The sequence below is a fragment of the Balaenoptera borealis genome (genome assembly GCF_965194805.1).
Source record: "Balaenoptera borealis genome assembly, chromosome: 7".
NCBI lineage: Eukaryota > Metazoa > Chordata > Mammalia > Artiodactyla > Balaenopteridae > Balaenoptera > Balaenoptera borealis.
The window spans coordinates 21196586-21223988 of NC_138864.1; the positions used below are offsets into that span (position 1 = coordinate 21196586).

Sequence of the window (27403 nt, forward strand, 5' to 3'; positions counted from 1 at the left end):
TCAAAGGAATCAGCATGGTATTGGGTTCCAAAGAAGGTGGAGGAGGATGGGGTCCAAAGGATTGGCTTCCGATGGACAGAATGCTTTTAATCTAGAAGAAAGGAGAAGCTAGTGCGTATGCAGGCTTTGGTTTTCTCTGTGAAATTTGAGACCAGGGCAGATGGTTGAAAATGCAAGTTTTAAAACAGTTATTGTGGAGAGTAAAGTGCCCAGAGGTGTTGGGTCCTCCACACCATTCTGTAGTTCCCCAACTAGTTGGTGATTGAGAACTTATACTGAAAATTTGCCTCTTGTGGTTGTATTTTTGTTGCCCTCCCTAGTAACACCCTGATGCCTAGGTACAGACGCACAGAAAATTGAGATACTTGGAGTTTTGCCAGATAAGTCTGATAGAACAAAGGACAATAACTGAATAATTATTAAAATGGAGTTGTTGAAAAAGGGTCCTACGGTACTTAAACTGAATAGGTGAGGACGTGAAGGCAACACACAGTGTTGGGAAGACAGTAGAGAGCCCAATGGACAGTCTGACGACAGCTCTGATCTACTGGGAGTTGTTGAACAAGCAGCTTGGGAAGGACAGAAAATGCTAGCCTGAGACCAGGATGCTTGGATTAGTGATCTGAGAGGAGCAGGTTCGTGGTGAAGTACGATCCAAGGCATGACCTTGCAGTGGCTACATGAAGTTAAGGAAGATCTTTGGAGACGAAACAAGATCACGAAACCTAAAAAGACAAGTGGGTTGGACAGGTGGACATTAAGATCATCCAGAGTCGTAGTGGAGAGGAAAACTAAGTCAGGTGGCAGTGTGTTCAGTGAATGAAGGGAAGGGAGCAGGAGGCAGCAGCAAGGAGGGGTGTGAGCCTCAAAGGGATCAGGCAGTGGAGACGGCTGACGCAGGCGAGCCTGCAAGAGGAGGAGCTCCGCCTCCTGGAAGGGTCCAGACATGCGTGGACAAACTGATTAAAAAGTGCTTTGTGTATTGCCAAAGGCTTGATGTCCTTTACCAGATGCTTAAGCAATATTTGTTGAGTTAATGAATAGACGGAAGGAAGGAATAATCTCGGTTTAAAATTTCTTGGTTTTGCTAGCTTGCTGCAGCATCCCCTTTCAACTGACATAGGCCCAAGTGTTCCAGCCTTTAAATACATTTTTGAATTTTTGTTTTGAATGTTTTAAGAGTCACATTTTCTTTTTTAAAGAAACCAGCCAAAGCATTCTGCGCCAGTTAAAATCAGTCACCTCTTATTCAGGTATTCAGGTTATTCCCACCTCAAATTATTTTATTTTATTCAAAAGTTTCTCTAATTATTATTTATTACCCCCCGGAGACAACTCTATCTTAATTGGTTCACAGTTCTTCATTCCATTAAAACTTATTTATTTGTTATTCCAGCAAAGAGAAATATATTCTTGAATGGAATTTTAGACTCACTCAAATTACCGACTTCACCAAAATTTTTTTTAACTAACATGAAAATGGGTCCTTGGTAATCAAGAATTTTGCCTGCATGCTCTCACATGGGCTGACTGACCCCCTCACCTTATTGGTATATAGGACTCTTGGTGACTTAGTTGGTATATTCACAAGGGATCTTTTTACCACTTTTCAGGGCTCATACTGTTCTCTTGGCGAGTAGAATAAGCTGTCAATTGACTTTTCTACCAGTTTATAGCATAATCTCTGCAGAAAAATACAATTTTGGTTTACATTGATTTACGTTCATCCCAGAGAAAAGAAGCATCTTTCTTTGGTTGGCAGCAAAATAGTATTAAAAATATAGTTATCCTGACTTACTTTATTTTCTTATCTAATTTTGTAATTGCCTACTGAGCTGTTACTTCTTTGAGGTAAACTAGGGAAGACGTTCTGTAGTTTTTATTAAGATGGATGGTTCAGCTGTTGGGCTGAGGAGCCCTCCTGATGGATTGACTACACATTTAATTCTTTTTAGGTCTTCCTAAGTAGCCTAAACTCTGAGCCTGGGCAAAAACAACTCTTATCTTCAACCTCTCCCTTTCTAGTCCTTCCTCCTCAGCCAGCAAACATGTTCCTGTTTCTCCAGTCCTTAAAAAAAAAAAGTCACTCCCTTGATAGCACCAGCTTAGTCGCCCTTCTCCTTTTCATATCCAAACTCTGTGTACACTTCCTCTCCATTTATTGCCTCACTTGCTGTTCATCTCCCATCTGGTTCTCATCCCTCATTAAACAAAACAGAGGCCTCTTGAGTGTCAAACGAATATGTTTAGTTCTTATCTTACCGGAGGATCTCCCCTGTATTTGCCACTGTTAGTAATTCAGTCCTTGAAACTGCTTCATCTTGTGCTGGAACAGCTCGGGTGCCATCTCTCTCTGGGGCTCTTCACACTCTTACCTTTTCAATTTTGGCGTGTCCTGCTTATCTCCATATTTATCTCGGCTGATCTCAGCCACTCGCATGCTCTCAGCAATCACCTGTTGACTCAAGCCTCCACGCATTTCTCTCTCTAGCCCAGACTTTTCTACCTGTGATGCATTTCCACCCAGATACCTACTCACATACGACAAGGCCAAACTTAGCATATTCCTCCTGATTCTCTACCTCATTTGGGGGTTCAGCCAACCGCCCGAGCGAGAGTTCCCTCTCCATTACCCTACACATGTCCTCAATTACACATTCCTATCGATTTACCTACTAAATAATGTTATAATCTATCTTCTCTCCCACTCCCACTTTAGGTGCACAAATCTCTTCCTGAAACAATACAAAAAATACCTAACTAGATTTTCCATCCTTAGCCCCCTCCCCCTCCTGCTGTGTACTACCAAAAAAGTGTTCTAACAAAATCGAATCATTTCAGTCCCCTGCTTAAAGCATTTGGTGTTGTCTTTAGCCCACGACAATGCTCAGAATCCAACCTAACCCACAAAACCCTCCCTGATCTGGCCCCTGCCACACACGCAGCCTCATGTCTTGCCCTCTGTTTTCTGTGCCAGCAGCACCTACTTGCTCTGCCTACACACAGTCCTGCACGTGCACACACATCACACCATTTCCCCACTCCTCTCCTTACTAACGCTGCCTTTGGCTAACTCATTTTAGGTGTTAGGTGGTAACGCCCCCAAGAATTGTGCAACAACTCGCTCATCTGCCATCCCCACCCCACATGCCCTTCCTCTGGCCTCCATAGGTACTGAGTGTATTTCTAAAACAGCTCTTACAATCCATGGTTCTGGGTCCTGCATGAGGCAATATAGAATGGTGTTTTATTCATCTGTATCTCCTGCATTCAGTATATTTAAATGTTTGTTGAATAAATGTCATTAAGATGAACACTTTTCTACAGTGTTTTGGTACCCTTTGTAGTACCCTGAACACTTTAATAAGTGTTTAAAAAAAAAAACAGAAAACGAGTAGAATGTTTTACTAAGTTGTTTTCTTAAACACAGATAACTTTTTCAAAGCATGTTCACATATTACTGTCTTTTTGGAAAACCCTTAGAGTAAATTCATGAAGTGTTTGTTTCATCAAAATATAGGTTAGAAAACTAACATATAAAGGGGATAAATTATTTGCCTAAGATTTCCTTGTATGTACTTAAGTAGTTCATAACTTTCCTTGGATCTTAGACCTCTGAGACTGTGCTTACAGCTGTGGACCTTCTTCAGAGAAAAACTCTCATTTGCAAATAAAACAATTTGCATATAACTTAAGGGGGTTGCTACACAGACTCCACCATGAGAGCTCCTAGTTACGGGCAGACGTCGGAGATATTGCGGGTTCTCTTCCAGACCACCTCAAAAAAGCGAACATCACAATAAAGCGAGTCACATGAACTTTTGGCTTTCCCAGTGCCTGTAAAAGTTATGTTCACACTATACTGCCGTCAGTTAAGTGCACAATAGCATGTCTAAAAAGACAATGTATGTACCTTAATTAAAAAATATTTTATTGCTAAATTCTAACCATCATCTGACCATGCAGCGTTGCCCCAAACCTTCAATTTGTAAAAAAAAAAAAAAAAAAAAACAAGCGCAGTAAAACAGTGCAGTAAAATAATGACGTATGCCTGTAATTGCAGAGCAGAGATTAAGGGTGCGCTCTACCAAATGCCTTTCCCTCTTTATTTGAACGTCTAGTGGTGCTCTTAGATATTTTAAGGTTTTAATCACCTTAAATTGTTTTCGGAACAAGGCAAAGTAAGTAAATATGATTTTAATTAAACTCGCAAGGGATTCTACAGACTTCACTGATGCAGATTCCAAAATTGGTGGCTATTTTAAACGTCTCTTTTACAGATGGAGAAACAGAATCTTCTCTGTAAACCAAGCGACACCAAACTTTTGACAAAAGCTTTCTCTGTATTTTTATAACTAGACGATTCTGTTTCCAGAAATGTAAACAGACTAGGTAATTCTGACCGGCTTTCACTAAAAACCAACAAAAACTAATGGGTAACTTTTTTTTTTTTTTTTTTTTGTATTGAACTAACAAACAGATCAGTAAGAAATTACTAGGTCAAAATCCAAGTGAAAATGGGATGTGGAATAGAGAACCAAGTACTGAAGGTACTTTTGTCCTGGGGTATCCACCAAACCTGAGGACTATGAACTTCAGTTTCTAGGGCCTGACAGGACATGTGAACAGAAATCAAAGACCCTTTATAAAGCAGGTCCTGCAAAGGGCTACTTCAGGATGAGGGTGAACCAGTAGTAAACCTTTACCCCAACACCACTAGGGCCCTGCAAGAAAAGTTGCTTTAGCTCTGGGCAGACCAAGTTAAGAAAAACCTCTGACAAGTTGTCACTGCAAGCTAGCCCTTGCACCTAGTTGCAACCCAAATTCACACCCCGTACATGTTACAAAAACCTCAGGCTGTAAATTTAGATTAAACTGGACTGGGAGAATTCCCTAAATGCTTGACAGAATGCAAATCCTCTCTGAAAGGATACTGTTTCATCCTAAGCCTCAAAGAATTCCCAAAATAATATTCTAAGGAAAATGAGCAACTCAAAAAGTAATCACACAAGGAAACAGGACACCATGAATGAGAGTGACAAAAAAAATCCAAAAGTTTCAGATACAAAAATTATGAGACATTATAAAATATGCATAATATTTTTGTTAATGAAATAGCTTGAAGCTACAACGGAATAGGAAATCTTTTTAATAACAGATTTGAAAAAGGGATTAACAGAATTTGTATAAATAAAAAATACAGAAACTGAGATTAACAATCAGATTAGACAGCCGTAGAGGGAACCCAAGGGAAGACAGGTCAGAAGGAATTATTCCGAACGCAACACAAAACAAATGGACAAAATCAAAAAGAAGGTAAGCAACATGGGAGAGCGGAAGGGCCTAACGTATGTCTAATCAGAGCTCTAGAAGAAGAAGAAAGAAAATGGGGTAGAAGCTATATTTCAAGATCTGAGGGTTCAGGATTTACCTGAACTGATAAAAAGCAACAAGTGAAAGATTAAAGAAGCTCAGTGAATCCCAAGCAAGATAAATTTTAAAAAGCCACACCCAGACATGTTATAGTGAAACTGCAAATCAACAATAGTACAGAAAGTGTCTTAAGAGCAGCCAGAGAAAAAGATTGTGGGAATTCCCTGGCAGTCCAGTGGTCAGGACTCTGTGCTCTCATTGCTGAGGGCCCAGGTTCGATCCCTGGTCAGGGAGCTAAGATCCCACAAGCTGCAGTGGAAGCCAGGAGACAACGCGATGACCTAAGAGGAAATAATTACCAACGTAGAACCCTATTCCCTTGAAAAATAATTTTCAAGAATGAAAATAAAGACATTTTCAGATCACCAAACTCAAAGGTTGTCACTAGCAAACCTTCACTAAAGAAAATTCTAAGAGATGGATGAAGAGCAATAGCAGTAGTAAATATATGTGGGGCAACTAAACAAAACTGTATGAAACAATGATGATGTCTTATGGATTTAAGTTAAACAATATTTAAAGTCTACAGGTATAGCATAACTCAGGAGCAAGGTAAATGGAATTCAGAGTGTTCTACGGCACTTGAATCGTCAGAAGGAGGTTAAACTTACTGATCAATTTTCGACTTTGGTTAAGTATGTATGTTGAATTAATAGGAATAGGAACAAAGTATGTTACTTTCAAACTAAGGAAAAGATCAAAATTTTTCAAAAGGTGGCCAAAAGTGAGAGAAAAGGTAACAAAAACAAGTGGGACAAAAACAGCAAAAGAATAATAATAATAGGATGCATGCTACATACATTCAGTATATATAACATATATGTCAATAGTACATAAACATATCCTACACAAACACACAATCAGGTAAAAGAATTTTTTTTAATCCAACTATTTGCTGCTTACAAGAGACATGTCTAAAGTATAAGATGCCAAAAGGATGAAAATATTTTTAAAATTAATTAATTTACTGAAAATAATTGCTGCCATTTTCCTTTAAATCAGAGGACTTGTTTGCTTGGGATTTCTGAACAAGGCAGGCTGAAACTACACATTACATCACTGGGCTCCCAAGCCGTGCCAACAAAGTGTGGCACTCACAAGGAGGAGAGCCTTCCTGCTCTGGCTCAGAGCTGTATTTACCAAGCTTTGGGGATAGTATGTACCTCTGGCAAAGAGCTGTCTCCCCTCAGGTTATGCTGATGCCCGGGAAGCCACATTTAGGGATGTCAGTGGACGCTTTACTGCAGGAAAAGATGCATCTGAGAAATAGTGCCTCCTGTTCATTTTTGTCCGGAACCCTTTAGCTTCCACTGTTTATATTTTTCAACTCTACTGTCTGTATCTTTGAGCAGGGTTTACATGCATTCCCCTTTGTATCAGTAGGTGGAGTAGGAGAGGGATAGGGTAAGAATTACCTGTGGGGCTTTTCTGAAACATACACTTACTCCTGAACATCTGATACGTTCCTGGATATGACAGTTAAAAGTGTCTGTGTAGTTTGTTTCTTGTTTTGTTTTTGTTTGTTTCTAATTTTTTTTATTAGAGTATAATTGCTTTACAATGTTGTGTTCATTTCTATTTTTTTTTTTTTATTGGAGTATAATTGCTTTACAATGTTGTGTTCGTTTCTTTTTTTTTTTTTATTGGAGTATAATTGATTTACAATGTTGTGTTCGTTTCTGCTGTACATGAAATGAATCAGCTATAAGTATACCTATATCCCCTCCCTTTTGGACCTCCCTCCCACCCCACCCCCATCCCATCCATCTAGGTCGCCGCAGAGCACCAAACTGAGCTCCCTGTGCTATACAGCAGGTCTGTGTAGTTTGGATAAACCACCAGAGAATTCGTAAACACCCATCATCTCTGGTTGAGACTCACTGCTCTATATAAACCACTACCCAAATATTGATGCAGGACTATAAGCGCTTTACAAACCTTGTTACTTCCATCTTAAAACTTCACCAGCAGTGTCCTCCTTTCTGCTTAGAGAACAAGGCACTGTGAAAGATGGCCAAGAATGGTTCTGTGAGGTTTATACAACTTGTCCCCACCCTAGCCTGCCTGAGGAAACAAAGGTCACAGCATTTTTCCTACAGGGAGGAAAGAGGAGAATGACTTCAAACCACTTCCATCTAGTAATGGCAAAACATGTCCTTTCGCAATTGAAATAAAAGCAAAAATAAACAAATGGGACCTAATCAAACTTAGAAGCCTTTGCACAGCAATGGAGACCATAAACGAAACAACAAGACAACCTACTGAATGGGAGAAAATATTTGCAAATGATGCGACTGAAAGGGCTTACTTTCCAAAATATACAAACAGCTCATACAGCTCAATAGCAAAAAACAAACAAACCAATTAAAAAATGGGCAGAAGACTGAAATTGACATTTCTCCAAAGAAGACATACAGGTGGCCAGTAGGCACATGAAAAGATGCTCAACATTGCTAATTATTAGAGGAATGCAAATCAAATCCACAATGAGGTATCACCTCACATCAGTCAGAATGGTCTACAAATCATCTGTCAATACAATGGTCATCAGAAAGTCTACAAATAATAAGTGCTGGAGAGGGTGTAGAGAAAAGGGAACCCTCCTACAATGTTGGTGGGAATGTAAATTGGTGCAGCCACTGTGGAGAACAGTATGGAGGCTCCTTAAAAAACTAAAACTAGAGCTACCGTATGATTCAGCAATCCCACTCCTGGGCGTATATTCGGAGAAAACTCTAATTTGAAAAGATACATGCACCCCAATGTTCATAACAGTACTATTTAAAATAGCCAAGACATGGAAGCAACCTAAATGTCAACAGATGAATGGACAAAAATGTAATGCACGCACACCCATATACACAGACACAATGCAATATTACTCAGCCATAAAAAAGACTGAAAGTGCCATTGGCAGCAACATGGATGGACCTAGAGATGATCATACTAAATGAAGTAAGTCAGAGAAAGACAAATATATGATAGCACTTATATGTGGAATCTAAAACGTGATACAAATGAACTTATTTACAAAAGAGAGACATAGAAAACAAACTTGTTACCAAAGGGGAAAGGGGGTGGGGGAGGGATGAATTAGGAGTTTGGGATTAGCAGATACAAACTACTATATATAAAATAGATAAACAACAAGATCCTGCCGTACAGCACAGGGAACTATATTCAGTACCTTGTAATAAACTATAATGGAAAAGAATCTGAAAAAAAGTAGATGACATATATAAAACAATCACTGCTGTACACCTGAAACTAACACAACACTGTAAATCAACTATGCTTCAATTTTTTAAAAATGTTCTTTCCTCTCCTCTTCACATATGATAACCTGGAAAAAATTAACCTCTAAAGAGGTTTCTAACAATAATTTCCATGTACAAAAGAGTTCTAGGTCTATACTTTTCTCTGCTATCTATGTTCTCCACAAGGGGCAAGTATTGCTGTTGTTACCAAGAAATGACAAAAAGCATTTTTGATAAACAGAATTACAAGTGCTGGCCTCATCAGCGAGGTGCCCAGGACTCCTCTGGAAATGAGTTTCTCCAACTGCTGGAGGTAGGCGAGGAGAGCTTTCTGCCATTGGGAGTCACTAGCCCATTGAAAAAACTGAGGATCCCAAAACTCACAAGCAACTTAATTTAGCATTGTGTATGTATGTGTACGTGTGTGTGTGCGCACATGTGTGTGTATGTATATACACAGGGAGAAATACCTCATTCCCTGTCAGCTAGTTTTGAAACTAGGAATAGAGAACAAAGTAATATATGTGCCACAAACAGTTAAAAAGCTATTTCAGTCCCATGTTACATTCAGGGACACATTAACTCTTAATAGGCAAAAAAATATAACTCATTGGAATAAATAAATATTTACTTCGGCAGGCCCTTATCTGTTTCCCCGCTAGATGCTATGCTCTGTGAGGGCAGGCACAATGCCTGACCTTTTAGCCGCACATGCATGTCTCAGGTCTAAGTTGGGGCCTGACCCCCGGAAGACATTTACTAGGTACCTGTTGAGCTAATGGCGCTTCATAATCCTACAACACTCGCTTCTTCCTCACGGTCCAGCCACGTCTCACCCTCCACCTGCCTCTCCTACTCCATGCCCCCAGGTCCTCGTTACCTGGAGCCAAATACTCATGCTTTTTAAGGCAAAAAGATCAGTGGGAATGGGTCAACCATTCAAGTAGCCCTCATTCATCTGCATCTTGTGGGGAATTCCGGACTAGAATTTCCAGCTGCTTTATGCAAAAAACGGTCAAATGAGATCGTTCCCCAACAGACCCCCAGATTACTACAAACGGTACAAAGATCTCCTCAGGAATTCACTGGTCAGAAGGCCTGAACTCCCAGGGTAGTCAGAACTCCCTAAATAAAATCTCTGATCCTCCACACCATAATTTTTGCCTGTTTGTTTTTTCTTTTTGACAACAACCTTCAGTAAGAAACACATTTCATACTGCAACTCCGTCACGCACATATACATATGTTACTGAAACCCTTACTTGGTGCAGTGCCCTCTGATACAGCCAAATCTGTTCTGTTTGGTTATATCGTACGCTACTGGGTTTTTTTAATGCTGGTTCTAGCCCACAGAATTGGGATCTTGAACCACTAACGGTCATGACCTGCAGCTGAAAACCACTGGCCTAAATGGACCCAGTACAGAATCACCCACCCTGGTCTTATACGAACAAGATCGTAGCTCTCCAGGAAGCCGCACATCATGTGGGCTCCTAAGCCAAACTTAGGGGCTCCAACTATAACCGGATGAGCTTCAGGAATGTGGTGAGTAAACAAACTTTCTCATTGTGCCATTTCCTAGGTGAAGAAAGAAAGGAAAAATTACGCTCGCTGACTCTGTGTTATGCTAGGTACTTTGCATGAATGGCCTTCCTTAACCCCCTCAGCAGCTCTCTGTGGTAGTCGTCATCCCCACTTTGGAGGTGAAACAACTGACGAAAACAAAGAGAAAGTAACCAGCTAGTGAGGAACAGAGTGAGACTTCCAGCCGGGGCTGCGCGACTCCGCAAGCCACCATGCTCGTCTTCCTGACTGCACTGCGTCAGCCACGCCGGAGAGCCCTTCCTTCTTTCCCTCACCCCTGTGCCTGTCCACATGCAGCACCTCACTCCAGATCTGGCCTTCTCTCATTCCTCCAGGAAGGCCCCTCCAAGAGCCACTCTCTGCCAAACTCTAGATGTACAACTGGCACTTTATTTTTCCACGAGGTTCTGCAGTGCTTGGTCAATGTGTGTGCAGTGTGTGTGCACTATGGGTGTGTGTGAATGCGTGCGTGTCTGTTGCTCTTCTGCTGCCAGAATCACACACCGGCTTTCCGTAAATCAGCACTTGCAGGTCTCAGGGCTGTACATCAGTCTCTATGATTCTTTTCTTCGGGTGCCTCATCTGACCCAGCTACTTGAGAATGACTAGCTAGGGCATTTCCAGCTGTTTTGAGTGCTTTCTGACTCTGACCTAGGCTGTTCACTGAGGAGCCGGTAGGAGCTGAGAAGGGCTGTATCAACCTCATCAGAACAACTTCTCAGGCAGCTGACTGCCTGCAGGTTTGGGACAAGGGGTGAAAAATAAGAAATCATATGTGCAGAGCTTTCCAAGTGGGGAAAGAAAGAGCAGGCAATCCAGAAGGTCCACCAGCAATCCAGACTGCCACCTCAGCCAGCTCGGGCTGTGGGTGAAAAGAGAGCAAAGAACATAAAGAGGGAGGTGAGGGCACCCTAACAAATCTGCAACCAACCAACCCCTAAGGGCAAAACCATGAAAAGAACCAGAGGTGGGCTCTCCACCCTGACCTCTTCCTTAAGCTCTCAAAGGTTTTCCAGTGTACGTGGTACCGTGGGAAACTGGGAGCAACTTGCGAAGACTACGCATTTGGAGATCCTGCACTCACACCCTGGTAAAGGGGGCTGAGCCTATTAGACACAGGACAGATTCCTTTGATCGGAATATGTCCTTCTTCAGACTGGAACACTCAAAGAAATCTAACTGCCCAGGTGCCAATTCAGCACATATCCTGATCCAATCTCACTTTTGAAAACTTTTCTAAATCTACTGGTTTAAGAATATGCAGAGAGAGTATAGATATACAGAGATATATGGAATATATAGAATATTCAAAGAGATTATACTTAACACTTTCATTCTAAGAGACCCACATTAGGAGTGATAATTAGTACTTTGCAGAAAAACTGTCTTTCAGTTCTTCTATTTGTATGAATTTACACATTTGCTTAAAGAAGCTCTAGCCTGAAAGAACAAATCAGGTCTTTTCAAATAATCTGAACCAGTATTTCTGTTTTGATTTAAGTAGACTAAAAAGAACTAGTTTTTCAACCTATCTCTGTTTTTCAGAGTAATGTGAGAAAGATAGCATTCTGTAGCATACTCGATGACTTCTTTTTTGTTTTCACAGCTTATCACATATCTGAAGATTTATATGTCTGTGTTCAGAGCTAGCTCCTTTTCAAAAGTTTTTGACACTTAAATAACCCAATTATCTGTAAGCACACTTCTTAATGAGGAATAGTAGCATCTATTCCAAACAAATTTTTAGCATTATCAATGAGCTGATTCCTATGATAGAATATCAGAAGTGAGAAGGAATTCATTTTCACCCCATTCTAAATGAAACCCAAATTTCATTGTTTGTAATATATTTCATTTCACCTAAAAATAACAATGTTTAATATCATCAAATATCTATCTAGTCAGTGTGCAAATTTCCTCAATTGTCCTGCAGTTCTTAAAAGTCTGTTGGAGGGAATTCCTCGGTGGTCCAGTGGTTAGGACTCTGCGCATCCACTGCAGGGGGCCCGAGTTCAATTCCTGGTCAGGGAACTAAGATCTCACAAGCCACATAGCACAGGGGAGGAAAAAAAAAAAAGTCTATTGGAAGCACATATGGAACACTCTTCAGGATAAATCCCATGCTAGGCCACAAAAAAAGTCTTGATAAATTTAAGAATACTGAAATAATGTCAGGCATCTTTTCTGACCACAATGGTATGAAACTAGAAATCAATTACAAGAAAAGTAGAAAATTCACAAATATGTGGAGATTAAACAACACGCTACTGAACAACCAGTGGGTCAAAGAAGAAATCAAAAGAAAAACCAAAAAATATTGAGACAAATGAAATTGAAATACAACATATCAAAACTTACAGGATGCAGCAAAAGCAGTTCTAAGAAGGAAGTTCATAGTGATAAATGCCTACATTAAGAAACGAGAAAGATTTCAAATAAAAAGAGAAAGAGAGACAATAGAAAAGATCGATGAAACTAGGAGTTGGTTTTTTGAAAAGATAAACAAAATAGACACACCTGTAGCCAAACTCACCAAGAAAAGAGAGAGGACTCATATAAATATCAGAAATGAAAGAGGAGACATTACAACTGATAACCACAGAAATACAAAGGATCATAAGAGACTACTATAAACAATTATATGCCAACAAATTGGACAACTTAGAAGAAATGGATAAATTCCTAAAAACATACAACCTACCAAAACTGAATCAGGAAGAAATAGAAATTCTGAACCAACTAATTACTAGTAAGAAGATTGAATTGGTGATCAAAAACCTCCCACAAAAGAAGTCCAGGACCAGATGGCTTCACAGGTGAATTCTGCAAACATTTAAAGAAAAATTAATACCAAACCTTCTCAAACTCTACCAAAAAATAGAGGGGGAGGGAACAATTCCAAACTCATTTTATGAGACCAGTATTACCTTGATACCAAAACCAGACAAGGATACTACAAGAAAAGAAAAGTATAGGCCAATATCCTTGATGAACACAGATGTAAAAATCCTCAACAAAATATTAGCAAACCAAACTCAACAATACATTAAAAAGATCATACACCATGATCAAGTGGGATTTATTCCAGGGATGCAAGGATGGTTCAACATCTCCAAATTAATCAATGTGATACACTGCATTAACAAAATGAAAGATAAAAATCATATGATCATCTCAATAGATGCAGAAAAAGCATTCAACAACATCCTTTCATGATAAGACCTCTCATCAAAGTTGGTATAGAAGGAACATATCTCAACATAATAAAGGCCATATATGACAAACCCATAGCTAATATTATACACAATGGGAAAGAACTTAAAAGCTCTTCTGCTGTGATCAGGAACAAAATAAGGATGCCCACTCACCACTTTTACTCAGCATGGTACTGGAAATCCTAGCCAGAGCAATTAGGCAAGAAATAAAAGGCATCCAAATCAGAAAGGAAGCAGTAAAACTGTCACTATTTGCAGATGACATGATATTTTATATAGAAAACCCTAAAGACTCCATAAAAAGTACTGTTAGAAATAATAAATTCATTAGAGTTGCAAGATACGAAAGTCAATATACAAAAATCAGTGTGTTTCTTTACACTAATAATGAACTCTCAGAAAGGGAAAATAAGAAAACAATCCATTTACAATTGCATCACAAAGAATAAAATAACTAGCAATAAATTTAGCCAAGGAGGTGAAAAATCTATACTCTGAAAACTGTAAGACACTGATGAAAGAAACTGAGGAAGACACAAATAAATGGAAAGAACATCTGTGCTCATGGACTGGAAGAATTAGTATTATTAAAATAGTCATACTACCCAGAGTGATCTATAGATTCAGTGCAATTCCTATCAAAATTCCAATGGCATTTTTTCATAGAAATAGAACAAATAATCCTAAAATTCGGATGGAACCATGAAAGACTCTGAGTAGCCAAAGCAACATTGAGAAAGAATAACAAAGCTAGAGGCATCACACTGCTTGGCTTAAAACTATATTATAAAGCTATAGTAATCAAAACAGGATGGCATTGGCATAAAAAGAGACACATAGATCAGTGGAACAGAATAGAGAGCACGAATATAAACCCATGCATATATGTTCAATTAATTTATTACAAAGGAGCCAAGAACACTCATTGAGGAAAGGATATTCTCTCTGATAAGTGGTATTGAGAACATTGGACAGCCATGTGCAAAAGAATGAAACTGGGCTACTATCTTCCACCATACACAAAATCAACTAAAATGGATTAAAGACTTGAACACAAAGCCTGAAACCATAAAGATCCTGGAAGAAAACATAAGCTCCCTGACAATGGTCTTAGAAATAATTTTTTAGATTTGACACCAAAAGCAAAGGCAACAAAAAGCAAAAAGGCTACAAAAGCAAAAATAAACAAGTGGGACTACATCAAACTAAAAAGTTGCCACACAGCAAAGGAAACCATCAACAAAATAAAAAGACAATCTAAAGAATAGGAGAAAGTATTTTCAAATCACATATCTGATAAGGGTTAATACCCCAACTATATAAAGAACTCATATAACTCAATAGTAAACAAACAAAAAACCCCAAACAATCTCATTTTTAAAATGGCAGATGATCTGAATAGACATTTTCCCAAAGACATATAGATGCTCAACAGGTGCATGAAAAGGTGCTCAACATCACTAATCAGGGAAATGCAAATCAAAACCACAATGAGATATCACCTCACACCTGTTAGAATGGCTATTATCAAAAAGATTAGAAATAATAAGTGTTGGTTAGGATGTGGAGAAAAGGGAACCCTGGTGCACTGTTGGTGGAAATGTAAATTGGTACAGCCACTATGGAAAACAATATGGAGGTTCCTCAAAAAACTAAAAATAGAACTACCATATGATCCAGCAATTCCACTCCTGGGTATATATCCAAAGAAAACAAAAACATTAATTTGAAAAGATATATGCACCCCACTGTTCACAGAATTATTTACAATGGCCAAGATATGGAAGCAACCTAAGTATACATCAACAGATGAATGGATAAAGAAGATGTGATATCTCCCTCCCTCCCTCTCTCTTTCTCTCTCTCTCTCTCTCTCTCTCTCTCTCTCTCTCTCTCACACACACACACACACACACACACACACAATGGAATATTACTCAGACATAAAAACGAATTAAATTTTGCCTTTTACAACATGGATGGACCTGGAGTGTATTATGCTAGGTGAAATAAGTCAGACAGAGAAAGACAAATACTGTATGTCATTTCTTATGTGTGGAATCTAAAAAAATAAAACAAACGAATGTAACAAAACAGAAACGGACTCATACAGAACAAACTAGTGGTTACCAGCGGGGAGAGGAAAGGGGGGAGAGGCAAGATGGGGTAAGAGATTAAGAGGTACAAACTACTATGTATACAATAAATAAGCTACGAGGATATATTGTACAGCACAGGGAATATAGCCAATACTTTATAATAACTTTAAATGGACTATAATCTATAAAAATATTGAATCACTATGTTGTACCCTGAAACTAATATAATATTTTAAATCAACTATATTTCAAAAAACAGCAAAAATAAATATATAAAAATAAATAAAATGAATTAGATGTGTTTATTTGCTCTTATATTCAGTATAGTTTAATCTTTATTTCTGAAATGATTTTAAGTTTCCAATACTTGTCTGAGGTAGTTCTGTCACCTTTATTTTCAAATATTCCTATTTTTCCAAATACTTCATGTATGAGTTTCTGTACCTTTGATTTATGTTGTTCTTCCATGCTTCTATCATTTTCTTATCTCATTTTAGCTTTTTTAAAATTTAGCTTATGGTTTTCATCTCTTTCGTGACCATGTCCTTCTTGTGTGCCTTCATTATCTGAAGGAACGTTATTCTGCTCCTTATATTTTTTCTTATAAGAACGTTGTATGGACATTAACCACAGTCTTTTCCAGTTGCTCCTATTTAAGTGAAATGAATTTTCCTTTTACTCTCATAAAGGGTGGATGCCAATAATCATTTTTCTAGCCTCACAGCTCTAGAGCTCATTTTGTTCTTTTGTAATAAGGAATATGGCCTTAATACTTTCTAAATTATGCTCCAATTTACCCTCACCCATTTTTTGTGCATTCCCTCTTTTCCTTTGTCCCTATTTTCCTTTTTCTGCTCAATTTTGATCCTACTTCCAGTACTTTTTTCCTCAGTGTGAAAGAAAGCTTAGTAGGAGAAGAAAAAGAATATGCAGCAGTGATTTATGTAGCCCATAAAGCCTACTATACTTACTCTCTGGCCCTTGAGAAACCAATTTTGCTAACCTCTACTCTAGAGCAACGTTTTCTCTGGAGGGTTCCTCCGCATTCCATATAGTCTAGGTGGCGCTGTCAGTCACAGTGCACCATCACAGCAATGAGATGGGACCCAAGCAGGGGTAATAAATGGAGTTGTCCATAGAATTAATAAGCAGACATTAGAAGAGAGGTCTTTCTATTAGGGTACGTGGCTATGGGTTTGTGAATCTCAGGCTGCTTGTGGACACTGCTTTTAGCCACATGGAGGAAGCCTATGTCCAAGGAGAGAAAAGAAGGCTCAGATCATGAAGGAAGTTGGGGTGATTCGAATCCTCTGAATCAAGCTGACACAGCTGCATCCTTGGACTTTCCAGTTCCATGAGCCGATAAATTCACTTTTCTGCTTGAGCTCATTTGAGGCAGACTCTGATATTGCAACCCAAAAAGCCCCAGGCTAACACAGTTACATGCATGAAAACACATGTACATGGCCACTTAAAGGATTTTTCTCAAATTACTCACTCCTCTTGTTTTTCTTGGGTTTTTTTTGTTTTGTTTTTAGCTAGAAGAGGATTAAAGACAAAAGAAATAAAAGCTTAACAAGGGATGAAAGAGAAATTACTTTGTGAGCAATAGAATTCCTTAGCTAAGATTTTGTAAGTTAGTCTAAATGTTTCAAAAGTATGCAATAGGGACTTCCCTGGTGGCGCAGTGGTTAAGAATCTGCCTACCAATGCAGTGAACACAGGTTCGATCCCTGGTCCGGGAAGATCCCACGTGCCACGGAGCAACTAAGCCCGTGCGCCACAGTTACTGAGCCTGAGCTCTAGAGCCCACGAGCCACAGCTACTGAGCCCACATGCCACAACTACTGAAGCCCATGCATCTAGAGCCCATGCTCTGCAACAAGAGAAGCCACCACAATGAGAAGCCTGCACACCGCAATGAGGAGTAGCCCTGCTCGCTGCAACTAGAGAAAGCCCGCACACAGCAACAAAGACCCAACGCAGCCAAAAATAAATAAATATTTTTTTAAAGTATGCAATAAATAAGTTCAGCTTATGGTTTATAACTAAAGTGAAGGGAATTAATTGAGTTAGTGAGAACAACTAACAGCACAAGGGCCAGTGGTGACAGAGTTAGAATTTAAAAATATAAAAGACTATTTTGTGGAATGGAGCTTATCAGAATCATCAGTGGAGTTTTTAAAAAACAGATTTTGAAAGGCTATGCCAAGGACCTACTGCAGTAACCCTGATAAATAGAAAAGTTTGAGAATGACTGCTCTAATATGGGCACCTTAATCTCTTAAAAATTATGTATATTTTATATTTTGCTTACTTTAGGGTTTTTTTATTTTTTAATGATAAAGGTTCAAATTCCTTAGTTCTGTCATCTCTAAATATACATTCATACCACTATCAGGTGGTTTCACCAATGCTACATAACAAGTTTTCAGCTGATTACACATAGAGGTAATAAAGATTTGGGTAAATTTTGTAGATTTTTTATACCAAGGTCAGGTCCCAAACAAAAATTAACAATCACTAGGGTATCAGAAATGCACAGAGCAAACATGGAAGATTCGTTAAGAGGTTTTGTGATACTATCAGAGCAACAGTCTCTTCATCTTGAATAAGAGAGTGAACAAAAATCTGACCCAGATAAATAATTTAGGAATGGCTTTAACTAGCTCCTGATGTGATTCTCTGGATACTAAAATCATTCGTGTGTAAGCATGACAGATGCGAAGCCCTTGGGCTCTTGAAAGCAACCTCTCTGCTCTCTTCATTAGAGTGACTGGAAAGACCACCAGATGCTCTCTTAGACACTAGGCAACAAGAAGCCCAGGATGGCTGCAAACTCACCCTGCAAACCCCAAAGATGAAATAACGCTCAGTGGTTCCGTGGAAAGGACCCAACTGGCCATCAGTGCTACCCAGTGGAAGTCTCTGAGCCACATCCACGAGGGAGGGCCCATTCAGTTCTATTGGCAAGTGCACTGTAATCTGTCCACACAGAGTTCTGTTGTTCTACTTCACGCCAGAAGAGAGATGTGTGAGAAAGAGGGCCAGCCAGGAAGATACAAACCCCTATTATTTTCTTTTGTGATTTTTTTTTTAAACAAAAGAACTCATTTCTGTACCTTTTTTCTTAAAGTCTCTGAAATCAAAGGGAGCTAGTTCTTGATATGCATGAGGGACGGGATCAAAAGGATGCCAGTCAACCTGTGTTTTGCTTAATTTGTTCCGAAACAGTGAATGCACTTCTCCCAGGTTTGATCTTCTAAGAATTGAACTTGGCCATTTCCCAGACAGCTCTAGAAGTTGGCTAACAATCAGAACTTGGGTCACAGGTTGGAAATCATTCTTTTCTTTTTGGAAATAATTCTTTGAATAACCCTCCTGGCTTTCCCACACATCCTGTCCCCAACCACTTCCTATAAGCTCAGGGTGACTTGCAGCAAAAGTTTTTTTATTTACTTCTGCTGTTAACCCAGCCTAGAAAGAGGAACTCCTGCCAGGCCCTTTATAGTAGCAGCAGCAGCAGTAGTTACTAGCAACAACAACAACATCAACAGCAACAAAATTGACAAATACTATCACCTTTGATTTCACAGCAGTCCCATGAGGGAAGGTAAGTACTATGATCTTTTTTTTAAAATAAATTTATTTATTTTTATTTATTTTTGGCTGCACTCGGTCTTCATTGCTGTGCGTGGGCTTTCTCTAGTTGCCCCAAGTGGGCGCTACTCTTCTCTTGCAGAGCACGGGCTCTAGGCGCTCGGGCTTCAGTAGTTGTGGCACACGGGCTCAGTAGTTGTGGCTCGTGGGCTCTAGAGCACAGGCTCAGTAGTTGTGGCTCGCGGGCTTAGTTGCTCCGCGGCATGTGGGATCTTCCTGGACCAGGGCTCAAACCTGTGTCCCCTGCATTGGCAGGTGGATTCTTAACCACTGTGCCACCAGGGAAGCCCCCAGTACTATGATCTTCTGAGATTCAGAAAAGTGAAGCTAGACAGGAAGAAAGCAGGTCCTTTAAGTTCAAGTCTTTTAGCTGTAACTCAGTTCAAGGATGTGGACCCTGATGCTCAAAGAGGTTATATCACTCACCCAAGTGACCTCAGCTAACTAGTCCCAGACCCTGAAGCTGACTGGCTAAATAACTAGCAGAACCAGAGAAAACTACCTCTCACATGTTACGAGGAGTCTGAACCTGTGTGGCCGGTGTTGCTTCCAAGGGCTTCCCATGGGAGATGCAATGGCTTCGCTCTGTCACACTCCAGAGAGCTCACTGGTGACAGAATGGGGAAACGGATTTTAAATTGACATAAGAAAGAGATATCTAATATACTTGAAAAGCGGAGAGATGGTCATGCCCAGCCTAAAAATATAGGCCGTTCAAGGAGACCCAAGCCACCTCTGGGCTCAGAAAACATCTCAGGCCCCTTCCAGGCCCAAGGTTTCTGAGTCCCTGGAAAAGTGGGGAGGAAGAAAAGAGGCTTTGAAAGCAGAAGTCATGATTCAGTGAGAATGATGGCTACATTTTTACTCTGGATGGTGAATAAAGAACAGATATTCCCTTATTTTCTGAGATCCAGGTAGGGTGATGAAGGAGAATGGAGTAAGAATTAATACAATGAGAGTTGGAGACACAAAAGAATGAGGGGAACAAGCAAGTAGGGAGGAGAAGACAAAAAAAGGAACGCGTAAAATTTCCTTAGAGGGAACCACATGAAAGGGGACACTGCATCTCAAACCCAATAATACCTGACAAAATCAACTTCAGGTATTCCAGAGAAATAAGAAAAAGGTATCACCTAATTGAAAAAATTCAAAGACCTATTTTTAGTCCACTTCTTCATTCCTTCCATACAGAAATATTTAACCACGTATTATGATTGCTGTTACGGGCTGGCGGAATTGTGTCCTCCAAAAAATATATGTTGAAATCCTAACTCCTAGTACCTCAGCGTGAGACCTTACTTGGAAATAAGGTCTTCACAAGGGTAATCAAGTTAAAATGAGGTCATTAGGGTGGGCCTAATCCAATATGACCAGTGTCTTTATAAAAAGGGAAATGTGGGCATAGGGACAGAGACACACACAGGGAGAATGCCACGTGAAGATGAAGGCAGAGAAGACGGAAACGCCAAGGCCTGCTGGTAAGCCACCAGCGGCGAGGAGAGGGCTGGGAGACACGTTCTCCTTCAAAGCCCCCACAGGGGCCAACCCTGCAGACACCTTGATCTTGGACTTCTAGCCTCCAGAACTATGAAACTGTACGTTTCCTTTGTTTAAGCCAACCAGTTCCTGGTACTTTTGTTATGGTCTCCCTAGCAAACTAACAGAACTGGCTCTTCTGAGTTTCACCTTTCCCGGACACACACTTTCCAGTAAAGGTCTGGAGTGCTCTGAAATTGTGAAGCTCAGAAGCAAGTTAGAGCAGGAACTAATCACAGAGGTCATTGAGTACAACTCTTGTTTCACAACAAGAAAATCAAAATCCAGGAAGAGTGAGTCACTTGCCCATGTTTTCACAGTGGCAGAACCATGACTAAAGCACAGGCATTCTGAATTTTTTTTTTTAAATAAATTTATTTATTTATTAAACTAATTAATTTATTTATTTATTTTTCTCTGTGTTGGGTCTTCGTTTCTGTGCGAGGGCTTTCTCTAGTCGCGGCGAGCAGGGGCCACTCTTCATCGCGGTGCGCGGGCCTCTCACTGTCGCGGCCTCTCTTGCTGCGGAGCACAGGCTCCAGACGCGCAGGCTCAGTAGTTGTGGCGCACGGGCCCAGTTGCTCTGCGGCATGTGGGATCTTCCCAGACCAGGGCTCGAATCTGTGTCCCCTTCATTGGCAGGCAGATTCCCAACCACTGCGCCACCAGGGAAGCCCCTGAATTTTTTTTTTAATAGATTTATTTTATTTATTTATTTATTTTTTGGCTGCGTTGGGTCTTCGTTGCTGCACGGGCTTTCTCTAGTTGCGGCGAGCAGGGGCTACTCTTCGTTGCAGTGCGAGGGCTTCGCATTGCAGTGGCTTCTCTTGTTGCGGAGCACAGACTCTAGGCACACAGGCTTCAGTAGTTGTGGCACGTGGGCTTCAGTAGTTGTGGCTCGCAGGCTCTAGAGTGCAGGCTCAGTAGTTGTGGTGCACAGGCTTAGCTGCTCCACAGCATGTGGAATCTTCCTGGACCAGGGCTCGAACCCATGTCCCCTGCGTTGGCAGGCAGATTCTTAACCACTGCGCCACCAGGGATGCCCCAATGTCATCATTTTGATTTTATAAATAAGAAACAGGCTCAGAGAAGTTGGGTGTCTTGTCCAAGGTCACACAGCTAGGAAGTGGCAGAGTTAGGCTTTGAACCCAGCTGATATCCAGGTTGGCTCTTTCCACTACTTTGTATTTATGCCGGAGTGCACACGTCGCTGCCTGCATTTGGGTTTTGAGATTTGCTATTTTTTGGCTGTAATTGATTTCATCAGTGTAATTGCATGACTTTTACTTTATGACATCTTTATCCAACCCTCCATCCCTTACAGCCATGTCCATTTTTTTAATAAACTGTGGCAAACTATTCATAACCTAAAACTTACTGTTTAACCATTTTAAGTGCACAGTTCTCTGGCATTAAGTGCATTCTCATCATTGTACAACCATTCACTGCTATCCATCTCCAGAACTTTTTCATCACCCCTGAAAAAATACAGGATGTTTAACGCGTTGCTGTGTCATCCTTGCACAGGGGCCACACTAATTGTCTCTGTATTATTCCATGTGCTGCCCAAGTGAACACAGCGGGCGTGTGACTCAGCCATTGGTTTTCTAATTCTTGGCTCCTCTCCAACTTTTCTTTCTTTTTTTTTTTCTGTGACCTGCTGCCTGCTGCTCGGTAATGAAACGGACTGTCCTATTCATATATGTGCCTGTTCAGAGTCCCGAGCCAGAGGAAGGAGAAATCAATGTGATTCTCTGTAAAATGGCCGGGCTTGGATCCTGCCTTCATCTCTGCCTCACCAATCCCCAGGAGTGAGTAAGGAACGAGGAAAAGATTCACAAACTGCCTCATTCAAATCTGAATCAGTTAGTGACTCTGATTTGCTCTACTTTGGGATCGCTGGGGTGAGACTCAGAGCACTGCCCAGTGCTAGGGCTGGAAGAAGAGATGGGGTTCATCAGGTCTGTACCCACCTTGATTCACAGGTAAGACCACTGAGGATCCAACAGGCAGGACTTGGGACCCTACCCAGACCTCTCTGCACCTTGACATCTGCTGGCAAGTCTCACCCAATACCCTCCCTTTTCCTCTTAAGTCTGTTTGAAAGCCCTTTCTCTCCCTAAAAGCCAAAAGTCTATTTAAAAGCCTCAAGCCCCATCAGCTTCTCACACAGGCCACTGACCCCTCTGCCCCCCAGGCCCAGTGCTAGGGTGCTACGAGAAGACCTTAAAAATAATTGGCACTGTCGTGGATGCTGTGTTTTGCTAACTAGAGCCCCACGTCAGGACAACAGGGTTGTTTCTCCAGCTGCTGGGAACATCGTTGGCTAAAGCCCTCAGCTGCTGGCCCTCTCTGGACAGTCCCCTCCCAGGGCAGATGGCAGCCTGCATCCAGCGACCGGTGCCCCAAACTGGACAGCATGAAGACCATCCTTGCTCCGAGCTCTCTGTGCGGCTGCTGAGGCGGGTTGTGACAACCCTACAGCCCAGCCTCTGTCCAGTGTGGTTCCTTCCCCTCCCCCACGGGTGCTAGCCCAGCATCTCCTCTAATAAACCTCCCGCACACCAATCACTCATCAGAGCCTGCCACCAGGAGCCCACCGGCCACAGCCCCGAAATAAAAACAACAAGGAGGTTTTAGCTAATAAATGTTTAAAGGACAGTTTACAGATGCCACTTAAGTCAACGCCATCAATTATTCCCTTTCGTACTTACGAGCATGTAAAGTGTCATTACCTCGAATAATAATCTGTAGGTTACACGTTCTCAGTTTACGTAAATTCCCAGCCTCTGTGTAGTAGTTGCAGAGAAATCTTAGCTAATGGCAAATTATGATTTATTGATTTATTGATTTATTTTGGCTTGCAGGATCCTAGTTCCCCAACCAGGACCACTGCAGTGAAAGCACCAAGTGCTAACCACTGGACCACCAGGGAATTCCAAATAATGGTCAATTAAAGGCAGAACTTACAGCCAAATACTTTCAAAGACGAAATTATTAGATTGAACAATATGAAACCGCTAATGTGTGACTGTTCTGGGGGTCTGTAAAAATGGCAATTTCCTATGGTTCAACGTAGTATCCTGTCAAAAATGTTTACCAAAAAATTATATTTAATTTGGGATGTAGATGTATTCTAACGAGTTTGCCTTCCAACAGGAAGCATGTAGGAGCTATGAAGATGTTAAAAATGGCCTTGCCCTTTGGAATATAGATGCTACAAGCAGAACACAGAGATGAAAGTCAAGATAATGCCAAGACCTGGGGGCAAAGAAAGGAAACTGACCCACAGACCTATGCGTCACTCGATGACTCATGGTCCAGTTTGAAGTACTCACTGCCTCTTGGGGCTCCCATGTCCTCTCTCCATTTTCTCCTTTCCCCTTTCTATTCTCACTCTCTCTGCTAGAGGCCTTCCTTGTCTGCAGGAAAGCACGGCAAGGAGAAGAATCTATGGTTTAAGGGGAGGAAACACATTTTGTGCTAGTCTCTCTCCTTTCCATGAAAGGCTTTTTCACGATGATACCAACATTGGGAGTTTCCTATGTTCATTACCCTTTCAGGCCCTTGCGACAATTCCCCACATCTCTACAGATAAATGAGCTGATTCACTTCTCCAAAAATGCTTTGTCCCCACAAATACTTATTCATGCAAAGAGGCTCTGAGTTTAGTCTGTTCCTCCCAGACTATTTTGTTTATTGATTACTTTGTTTATTGTGCTGATTCGACATTAGTAAGCATTTGGGCCTCTGATTTATACTTTATCAACTCTGAAAGTCTAATGATTGGTACAGAGAACTCGAGGCTTTTGCAATGTGGGTTCCCATCACCATGTTTACCCGAACCTGGACCGACTGCCTCCCCTTCTCCCTCACCCCATGTGGGGTGCCCATGAGAGTGCAGGGATCAAGGGGCACAGGACCAAGAGGCTCTCATCTGCCCAGGACACCCTCCAGGACCTGGTGGGGGCAGCCTGAGGCTGGGCGAGCCAGGCCAGAGGAAGAGGAACAGGGTAGACCCCTAGGCCTGGTCCTTGAGAAACTAAAATCTTGTAGGCAGGAGCATTCAACAGGAAAACCTACACCTGCTACCAGTAAGTAGGCGAGCTCCCTTAAAAAAAATATGAGTCTGCAAGTGTGAAAGCAATGATTAGTGGAAAGTGGGGCATCAAGAAGGAAACTATACACACATACACACACACACACACACACATATACACACACACACCATTCCAATCCCACAACCCAAAGATAACTGCTGTAAATATTTCTTTAATGTTGAATCATTATGTTGTATACCTGAAACTAATAGAATGTTGTATGTCAAGTATACGTCAATAAAAAAATAAAATTTCTAAAAAATTCTCTCATTTCGTTTTACTTGGATTGAGCAGGAAAAAAGTGAAGTGAAACTAGAGGAATGGCTGAATTTTATACATATATATATATTTTTTTTTTCTTCAAAACAAGACCTATTAGTTACTAAGGAACACTTCAAATAGATTACAAAAATATGAGTCTGACATTAAGGTTAATGGGTATTTTTTTAAGCTTATGCTTCTTAATGTCCATAAGTTTAAGTTTCCAGATGCTGAGCTTAAATGACTGTCTAATCAAAATCTAAAGTCCTCAGGCTCCCTGACTTCAGACTATATGACAAAGCTACAGTCATCAAAACAGTATGGTACCGGCACAAAAACAGAAATATAGATCAGTGGAACAGGATAGAAAGTCCACAGATAAACCCACACATCTATGGTCACCTAACCTATGACAAAGGAGGCAAGAATATATAATGGAGAAAAGACAGTCTCTTCAATAAATGGTCCTGGGAAAACTGAACAGCTACATGTAAAAGAATGAAATTAGAACATTCTCTAACACTATACACAAAAATAAACTCAAAATGGATTAAAGACCTAAATGTAAGACCTGATACTATAAAACTCTAAGAGGAAAACATAGGCAGAACACTCTCTGACATAAATCACAGCAACATCTTTTTTCATCCACCTCCTAGAGTAATGAAAATAACAAAAATAAACAAATGGGACCTAATTAAATTTAAAAGCTTTTGCACAGCAAAGGAAACCATAAACAAAATAACAAGACAACCCACAGAATGGGAGAAAATATCTGCAAACGAAGCTACCGAAAAGGGATTAATCTCCAAAGTATACAAACAGCTCATGAACTCAAGATTAAAAAAAAAAAAAAAAAAAACCAATCAAATCAAAAAATTGGCAGAAAATCTAAACAGACATTGCTCCAAAGAAGACATACAGATGGCCAAGAGGCACATGAAAAGATGCTCAACATCACTAATTATTAGAGAACTGCAAATCAAAACTACTATGAGGTATCACCTCAAACCAGTCAGAATGGCCATCATCAAAAAATCTACAAACCACTGATGCCGGAGAGGGTGTTGAGAAAAGGGAACTCTCCTACACTGTTGGTGGGAATGGAAATTGATAACAGCCACTGTGGAGAACGGGATGGAGGTTCCTTAAAAAATTAAAAATAGAGCTACCATATGATACAGCAATCCCACTCCTGGGCATATATCCAGAGGAAACCATAATTCAAAAAGATACATGTACCCCAGGGACTTCCCTGGTGGTGCAGTGGTCAAGAATCCACCTGCCAATGCAGGGCACACGGGTTCAATCCCTGGTCCAGGAAGATCCCACATGCCACAGGGCAACTAAGCCTGTGTGCCACAACTACTAAGCCTGTGCTCTAAAGCCCGTGAGCCACAACTACTGAGCCTGCATGCCTAGCGCATGCTCCGCAACAAGAGAAGCCACCACAAAGAGAAGCCCATACACTGCAATGAAGAGTAGCCCCCGCTCATCACAACTAGAGAAAGGCCGCATGCAGCAACGAAGACCCAACACAGCCATAAATAAATAAATAAATAGATAGATAAATAGATAAATAAATAAAAGATAAGATAAGATACATGCACCTCAATGTTCATTGCAGCACCATTTACAATAGCCAGGACATGGAAGCAACCTAAATATCCATGGACAGAGGAATGGATAAAGAAGTTGTGATATGCATATACAATGGAATATCACTCAGCCATAAAAACTGAATGAAATAATGCCAACTGCAGCGACATGGATGGACCTAGAGATTGTCATACTTAGTGAAGTAAGTCAGACAGAGAAAGACAAATATCATATGATATCGGTTATATATGGAATCTAAAAAACGGTACAAATGAACCTATTTACAAAACAGAAATAGAGTCAGAGATGTAGAAAACAAAGTTATGGCTACCATTGGGGAATGGCGGGTGGAGGATAAATTGGGAGATTGGGACTGACATATACACACTATTATATATAAAATATATAATATATAAAATAGAAAATAGAAAACTAATAAGAACTTACTATATAGCACAGGGAACTCTACTCAATACTCTGTAATGACCTATATGGGAATAGAATCTAAAAAAGAGTAGATATATGTATATATATATGTATATGTATAACTGATTCACTTTGCAGAAACTAACACAACAGTGTAAATCAACTATACTCCAATGAACATTAACTTAAAAAATAAAAAATATAAAAAAGATAGACAGTAAATATAAGCTTTG

General features: G+C 40.4%; 2 long non-coding RNA genes across 2 annotated transcripts in view; one reads left to right on the plus strand and one right to left on the minus strand.

The window, feature by feature from the left end:
• The window catches only part of LOC309632395, a 76915-nt gene that overhangs the window by 16226 nt on the left and 33286 nt on the right, over positions 1–27403 (minus strand). The gene's annotated exons all lie outside the window — the stretch shown is intronic.
• On the plus strand, positions 21175–27154 carry LOC309632399. The gene is made up of 3 exons (XR_014246887.1): positions 21175–22769; positions 23652–23732; positions 23944–27154. It is a non-coding gene; the product is annotated as an uncharacterized lncRNA (long non-coding RNA).